Source organism: Cariama cristata, unplaced genomic scaffold (assembly GCF_000690535.1).
Source record: "Cariama cristata isolate BGI_N322 unplaced genomic scaffold, ASM69053v1 scaffold3977, whole genome shotgun sequence".
Taxonomy (NCBI): domain Eukaryota; kingdom Metazoa; phylum Chordata; class Aves; order Cariamiformes; family Cariamidae; genus Cariama; species Cariama cristata.
In genome coordinates this window covers 52254-60525 of record NW_009626937.1, presented here as the reverse complement: position 1 = coordinate 60525, position 8272 = coordinate 52254, and positions in this window count along the sequence as shown.

Below are 8272 nucleotides of genomic sequence, written 5' to 3'. Positions count from 1 at the left end.
CCTCTAAGAATCCCTCATATGTAAATAGAGTTGTCATGACTTAATCACAATGTGTTTGTTGTAAAAAGTAAAGGAGCCACTGGCTGGCTCAGCTTTAGGCTTGTTGTTCTTGCCTCTTTTTGTAATTTTTTTAAAGTAGGGTTTACAGCTAGAATTTTGAATGCCAAAGTTCTATTTATTAAATAATAATAAAAGTTTTCATTGTTAATGACTGGTATTTTTCCACTGGAATTTATTTGTTTGATGTTTGGGATTTGTATCCACAGAGCAAAAATAAATTTTGTTACAAAAGTGATTTCTTCCTGATTCTCATTTGTCCAATGTCTGGCAGGTGACAGAAGTGACCAAAGCTGGCCAAAGGGCGGGAGACAAGGAAGGAGTTGTGATGGATCTGCCCAACACCCACCCCAGCTTCCCTTCGGTGGTCTGGATTTCTGCCTGAATACCAGCTGACCAAGCTCTCTTCCTGGCCTTAATTTCTTTGGAAAATCAAGGCCTTGGTAGCAAAGACTATTATTTCAGTGTAGTGAAAGGATTTTAGAGTAGAGTTCCTTGTAAACTCCCTGATGCTTTTTTAGGCAGATGGTCCTGTTGCCTGCCTTGGATGCTAATTGGGGAGATCACAGGTAGGACTTTCAAATAAAAGACTAAGTTGGCACAAATTAGTAGGCAGAAGCGTTACGATAGCTAGTTTCAAAGTTGCTGAAAGATTCATCAGCTTTGGAACATGTGGTTGCCCCAAAGCCAGTCACACAGGGTAAAAAAGAAAATTGGATGGTGAAACGAAAACAGCAGGGCCTGATACCGAGAAGAAAACTGATGATCAGAAAGGACATGTGGTTTTAATTATTATTTTTCAGTTAGAAAGCACAAATAGATGGCTGGTGAGATGGAGCAGTAGTTAAGGCACGCGAAAATCCCTGCTGCATGAAATACTGCAGGTATAGTGCAGCGCAACAGGCAGTGTTGACTTCTCTTCCATGTCAAGTTAGTGGAGTCTGAGGAAAAGTCAAAGGTTAAGGATTTTCATGAATGTAGCAGGAGTCTTCACAAGTGCCGAGAGAAGTGGGGTCACCCAAAAATGGTTTCTTTTCTGACAGCTCCCTGTGAGAAATCTTGGAGCCTGTTTGGAGCATGGAGTGCTGAGTGAGCTTTGTGTGTGGCGTGGTATTCCCCGCTTCCCCCTTTACACTGCGTCGTGCAGAGCACAAAAGTTGTCGCTACCTCTTCTCTTCAAAGACACTGGGGAATTCACTTTCATTAGCTAATGCGTTATATATGGTAGAGATCACTTGCTTTGCTCCAGCCTTGTGACTGTATGTTGAATGATGGGCTTCTAACTCAATTAAAAACATTCTGTGCCTTGCGTAAATGTATGTAAAGGGCTGCACAGATGCCAACTTTCCGTAAGATTTCTGAGGGTGACCTTTTGTGAACTGCTCAAAGTCAGGTTTAGGTTTCAAAGTATCATGATTAAAGCACTGCTAACAATAGTAGTGGTAGAAAATGTTCTGTTGCCTTTGTCACAAACAAAATCTGACTCCAAATGTGGATGAAAATGAGACCTTAAACAATAATGCTGCTCATAACATGGCAGCATCTTGAATGAGGACAACTTGCAACGGCTAAATACGCAGTAGATTGCCTACATTATGTAAATTAAGCAATTCGGCAGGATGTGCTAATGACGCTGGGTCGGTTGTTTTGTAAATGGATGGGTTCAGTATACTTGGAGAATTTCCAAGTGGCAAGGGAAAAGCGTATACTATGACTGACGATATTTAATTACATTTTAGTATGTGCATATTTCTGTTCCTACTTTGTGTGAGTTATTCCCCGTTTGGGGGTGGCTGCTGCTTTTCTCCTTTTCTTGCTGTCGCAGGTCTGAATTTCACGGAGGTAAAGGCACACTTCGAGTCGTGGAGTTGAAGCCTGCTTAGTTTGTGGGGAACCTGATAGTTTCAGCTAATGCTTCGGGGCTCTTTCATGAGCTGTTTGGCAGCTCCCCCAAAGAATGCAACCCGTAGGTATAAATAGACCAGCAGACTGATTTACTGGTCTCTGTACCTGGGAAAGCATTTGCCTGGAGGAAGGAAAAAGGAAAACGTCGTCACGTTCTGGTTGAGAAAAATGGTATCTGTTGCCGAGAGGGTGAATTGTAACACAAAGGGTTGTGGTAAGAGAGTTTTCTGAGTGAAAACTCCTCCTTGAGGGGGAACCGAATAAAATTTAGTATCAAAAAAACTCATTTCCCCAGCATTAAAAACTGAGAATACAGATAGTCCCTGACTGCCGGGGAGATGCCAAAACCCCCTCCCAGACCCAGCGGGTTGTATTGAGCTTTGTGGTGGGGCAGGTGCGGCACCGGAGGGCATTTCGGAGCCCCGCTGCTGTCGGCCTGCGTTGGGGCCAGCGCAGGGCTGGCTCCCAGGGCTGAGCTCTGCCTTGGGGCAGGGGGTTCGGGAGCTGGCCCCTGGCCTTGCGGCCACAAAACTGGTCGTGGTGCTCCAGGGTGGGCTGAACCAGAAGCTGGATTTTCCTGGTTTCTCACGAAGCCACCTTGCCCGTTCTGGCAGCAGCGAGATGCAGCTCATGGAGGGTTCTGGCTGGCTGTGGCGTCGGCGCTGCAACCTGTTGCTGCAATCATAGAAAAAGTAAACCTTATCCCTGCTGCGTTTAGCACATGGAGGAAGAGGCAGAGTGTGAAGCCAAATTAGCCTTTTACCTGTTCCCAGGACTGTCGTACTGAGCCACAAGAGAGAAGTAGTTCAAAATGCCTGCATCTGCCACTGACCGCTTTCTCTGATGAGACAAGAGCTCCTTATACTTACCAATTGTAACGATTTACTGTTAGGGAAAAAAAACCTCTTTAATCACTACATTTGAACGGGTTAAAACATATTTTTTGTTATTGATTCTTTGATGAAAAATTAATTGTCATTCTTGTTTTCATGGCTGGTGTTTATGATGCCTGTGTAGTGGAGCAGGCGCATTACAGAAACCAGTGTGGCTGAGATCTTGAAGCTAATGCAGTAATTGGAGCAAGGACTCATTACACTCTCTGTAATCATATCCACTTTCTTTAATTTACCACATTATTTTGCAGGACTCTGCAATCCCTTTCAGACTTTTTTTAAAGTTTGGGTTTGTATTTGTAACAATGAGGATCAGGTGCGTTACATCTGGCCTTGGGGCTGGGGGAGGGCAGGGAGGAAAGACCTTATCCCTCCTAAGCTGTCTGCTTAGTCGTGGCCAGTCAGGAGAGCAAGACAGCCTGCCTTTCTAAAGGCTATTTGCATGACAGTAGTTAATGGACTGATGTATTTTCTAACCTTCTGCTATTTTTGATCTTTAATGGTTAAATTGGCCAATGCCTAATTTATTGTCAGTTAACTCGGGGTAATCCAGCCGCAGGGAGGGAGGGAGCTCTGATCCGAGTGAGTGATGACACAAACTTTTTCAGATGACCCGTCTTCCCTCAATGCACGGACATTTGAGCTGTTCCGGAAGCTGATCTTGTGTTGGTGCGTTTGAGCCCAGTGGTTTAAGATGGCCCAAAAGCAAGGGCTGTGCCTGGGGTGAGCCCGGAGCCGTGGGGCGGCCGTGCAGCAGGGCGGGATGGGCCGGTGCAGCCCCGCTGTCCCGCTGCAGACCAACCCTGGCTGTGAGACAGGCTCTCCAAGCCTGATGCTTACACCCCACGCCAGTCCTTGGAAGCCCCACTTGGGCACCATGGTGGCCATCACGCCTTCACCACAACCACCCAAGTCTTCATTCAGTTTAGCCCCTTGGAAGCTCCCACGGGACTGTCAAACCGAGCTTTCTCCTCTGCAAGCTCAGCTACGCCACGGCATTTGAAGGCCCTCACCCTCTTGTTATTCCAGACAACACCTTGTCCTCTTGATGTCAGATTCTGGGGAGCAGAACCCAATTTCTGGACCCTTCTTTGGTCAGTAGCTCTTATGATAAATGTGATTTGCTGGCAGGTTAAAGAAAAATCATCCCTGAAGTATTATAACAATGACCAGAAGATCATCAAACTTCAGCATTTTGCAGCCTAGCGTTTTCCCCCATCATGGGGAGAGAAGATAAAGGTTATGGCTGGGGGGGGGCCGGCGCCGGCGTACGCCCGCCGTGCAGGGAGCTTTGCTGAAGGGGTTTGATTGATGGCGTAATCTAATCAGCCCCCAGACACACATCGTTATACAAGCCGGTGACAATCAGATCATTAGTTACATTATCATCCACTGCCTTAGTGCCTGTGACGTAGCAAAGATAAGTAATAGGATATTTTTAGTTTAAATTATGGTTCAAACGTTTTAATTAAAAGCTGATTGTAATCAATATGTTTCTAACACCCTTACCCTCATTCATAAAAATTAATTACCACCATGAAGAGCCAGTGAGTGAGTATATCCTGCTCCTGGCCAGCAGCAGCTTCAGAGCCCGATTTTGCCACTGCCTGGGTGTCTGCGTCCACGGAGCCAGCCCAAATTGTGGGCACGGGCGAAACGTCGCGCGGGGCAGGGTAACAACCTTCCCGGTGCTGGTAGGGCCCAGCGTGGCGTGGGTTGCACGGCATTTAAGCAAAAGCGATGGTCTGCTCAGACCCTGGTATCTCAGACATCTGTTTGTGTCTTGGAGGTGAGAGGAGCTGAAAACACCTAGATTTTTCACCAATTTAAAAAGAAAATTGCTTTCTCAAAGTGCTGGCATTTTCAAAAAGTCCCAAATCTTCCCCAAAGTGCTGCTGCAGCGGCTGTGAAGGTCAGCACACAAACTACGCCAAATGGCTGCGAGGGCAGCTGACCGCGTGGGGATCCCAGGCAGCTTAAAACTAAGTGTGTGCAGCCTGACTCCGAACTATACTGAGAATGTAAGAATAAATATAAAGCTGATCCTTTTTTAAAAAAAGTTAACCCAGGTCATGGGCTAAACTTTGCCTTGGCCTGCTCAAGGCTCATCACTGATCCCAGCCTACGTAAACAAAAGGCAACTTTGCCCTTTAATTCCCAAATGGGGTATTTTACCTCCGGCAGCTCTGGAGTCTGAAGCAGAAATGCTTCCTCTGCCGAAGAGAAATCAGCAATTTTGACTGAGGACTTTTCTTAATTGTCAAAAAAAGGAAAAAAAAACAAAGGATGCTACTGTTGTTATGCTCTTTTGTGAGCGGCTCAAGGCTGGAGCAAAACCTCTCTGTACCTCTGCAGGAGACGCACGGCGTCCTGGGGCCCTCCTGAAATGAGCTGCAGCGACTACATTTCTGCAAGGAACCTTTTTTCCCTCTTTTAAGAGGCGGGAGTTGTGTTCAGGGTATACGGGGCAACTTAATGAGAGAAACCAACCCCAGTGTTGTCTTCCATTGCGAAGCACCAGTTCAGCCTCGCTGAACCCTGCGGGGTGCTGGCAGCAGGCAGCCCACCCTGCTCGGCTGGGTGTGCAGGAACAAGGTGAATTTTTGCTTCTCTCCCCCAGCCTGGGGTGCAGTGATTAAGGACGCCGTAGACGAAGCGTTCAGTGCCTCGCCATCTCACCACTGAGCACTTGTGGGCTCTCGATCGAGAGCTGCGTTACGGAGCTCATCACCGGGGCTTCCTTCCTCTCGGGGAGGAAGACTCCTTTACATCTGTAGTGCTCACCGTTACGACTCAATTGCCAGTTGTTCACGTGTAAGCAAGGGGGGCAAATTCACTATGGATCAGACGCAGCAGATAGCAAAGCCTGTGCTCTGAAAATTTTCCTCCCAGATTTCGAACGCGAGAGCTCATTTGATTGCTTGTCATGACCTTGTTACATAGGTCCTTCTGAAACATCATGGGATGGGCAGAAATCACATACAAACACACAGAGCCCGCTTTGCGGCTTGGTTCCCTACAGGACTCGCGTTATTTTAATTTTGTTTGTGCTTAGCCTAGCATTTCTCCACGGTCATCTACAGTAGTCTGAGAGAAGTCCCTGACGCTGCGTGGCAAGGAATGGGAAGCGTGGATGGACGCCAAGGGACAGAGCCGGGGCAGCACGGAGATGCTGGTGAGATCCGCGTGGTCCCCACGGCCGGAGGGAAGGGACGGGGAGATGCCTTCACCCGGCAATCGAAGGGTTGCACCGAGGGAGCGTGGCGAGCAGGCAAAGCTTAGCTCTGCCTTGGGCATCTGGAGAGAAACCTTTTATGTGGCAATTCAGTCCCAGCTGATTGAAACGCGGATAAAAAGAGGTCTCAAGGAGAGGCAGCCTGAAGCAGCAGTAGTGACATTTTCTGTGTCTTAGGCTCAGGGCTTCACACAGATGTCCAGAAAGAATTTCTAAAAATGTCACAGCACCATAGTACTATTCTTTATACGCACATTAATACAAAACACGACATGGTTTCTGTTTAATTAAAGCAAAAAAATCTATTACATAAACTGACTTTCTAATAAGAAGAAATTAATTAGCTCTGCACTTGCACACTCTGTGTCTGACTTTTGAATGCTTTGAATTGTTTCAGTGTACAGAGTGAAGAATTTGTTTCTCCTGGACACAAACTAACAAGAAGAGGTCAATCTTGCATCTGTGGCATGCCTGAAACATATTTCAGAGGCACCGTGTCCTGGAAAATAGGCACAAAATGCCCAAATGCGGTGCTGCCTGTTCTGTTTGGGGTGAGCTGGACAGCTTTGGGCAAGTCGCTCCGTCTCAGCGCCTGGGTGTGTGTATGTGTACGTCAAGTGGAGATTGCACAGGCTCCTTTGGAAAGCATCTTGACACCTCTGGATAAAAATTTCCACAAGAACTGAACAGCATATCCACTAATCAGCATTTGCATGTAAGACTGTGTATGTGAAATTAGATGCTAAAAGAATTAGTGGTTTTCAATCTGCCCACAAAACTGGGATGCTACATCTCCTGTCTTGAATCCCCTGCCACTCCATGGCAGTCAGTAATCCAGGAAAACTGTCCTGCTCCCAGAATTGAGATTAGTTGAGATGCACAAAACTAAATCCATTCCTCATAAAATGGGGGAAAAAAACCCCAAAACTTTATTTAAAAAGTTTCCTAGCTAGTACCCAAAGGGCCAAATTCAGTCAAGAAGTTACAAGTTCATTTACATACAGCATGATTTCCCTGGATCCACGGGCACTACTGCAGGAAGACCTGAACTATTTTTCTCTCCTCCCGTAGATGTAGCACAGAACACAAGTTTTCTTTCATCAGGTACCAGATCAACCTGTTAATCACCGAATTCTTTGGGTTTGCTGGATTCCCCGTGTTAGGGTCCGCTCAGCCGTGGTTTGGAGATTGTCACCCTCTGCATGTGCGTTGCGGCGCAGTGTTGCTGCCTCGTGTGCTTGCAGAGGAATGACCAAGACAGCGGAAAAAGCTAGCACATCGCTCAGGCATCTGGGGTTTTTGGGAAGCGATCCCTTGGGAAGTGAGCATCACGGGAGAGCATCACTCAACATCGCGGGGCTGTGTCGAGCGGAGGTTTGCCTCCCGCCCACCGCGGGCAGCTGATGCCACCTTCCCTGCTCTCCCTTTCCATCCCTCTGTCCCTGAATTTACAGAGCAGCAGCTCCCAGCACCCTTTCCTAGCTGGACCCCGGGACTTTTCCTCCCCGTCCTGCCATGCCAGTGGTCCCCTCCGGTGCCACTCGCCGCTAAGGCACAGACACGGGTGGGAGCACCTCCGCGGCGGTGGCTGCTGTTGCACGCCGGCGTTACTCCATCTTTTATTTCTCCTAATTGAAAGGCCCCCGCTCACGCGTTCAGCGGTCTGTGGGTACTTCAGGCTGTGCACATGCAATGTTAAATGGAAAATGAGCCAGAAAATATGACAAAAAACTTCAAAAGCTCAGGTACAGCTGTTCCATCCTTTGACAAACAGCGGACAGGTTATACTCCCTCATTTCCAAGCAGGAGAAGGAACATCAGGATTACAGAAATAAAGTCGTTTCACAAGGAAGAGTCCTGGCCAAGCAAAGAGAGATTTGCAGCACTGAAGAGGACAAAAGGTACAGAACAAAATACACAGGATTTGTTTAAGTGGATTCATCTTGGGATTGTGACGATCACAAGTGGTATATTTACAGTGCTCTTAATTTACTTCAGATTAAAGAGAAAAAAGCCGTTGACTTTGTTCCCTTTCTTCACACCTGAGTGCCAGCAGTGGGATCTTAGCCCCACTCCCTCGGGAGCAGGCGGCCTTTCGAGGTCCTTCTACCTGCCTATCTTACTCTGTTTTAGGGACCAGTCCTCAGCTGTGGCAGGAGGAAAAATACTCCCCCCCTATTAC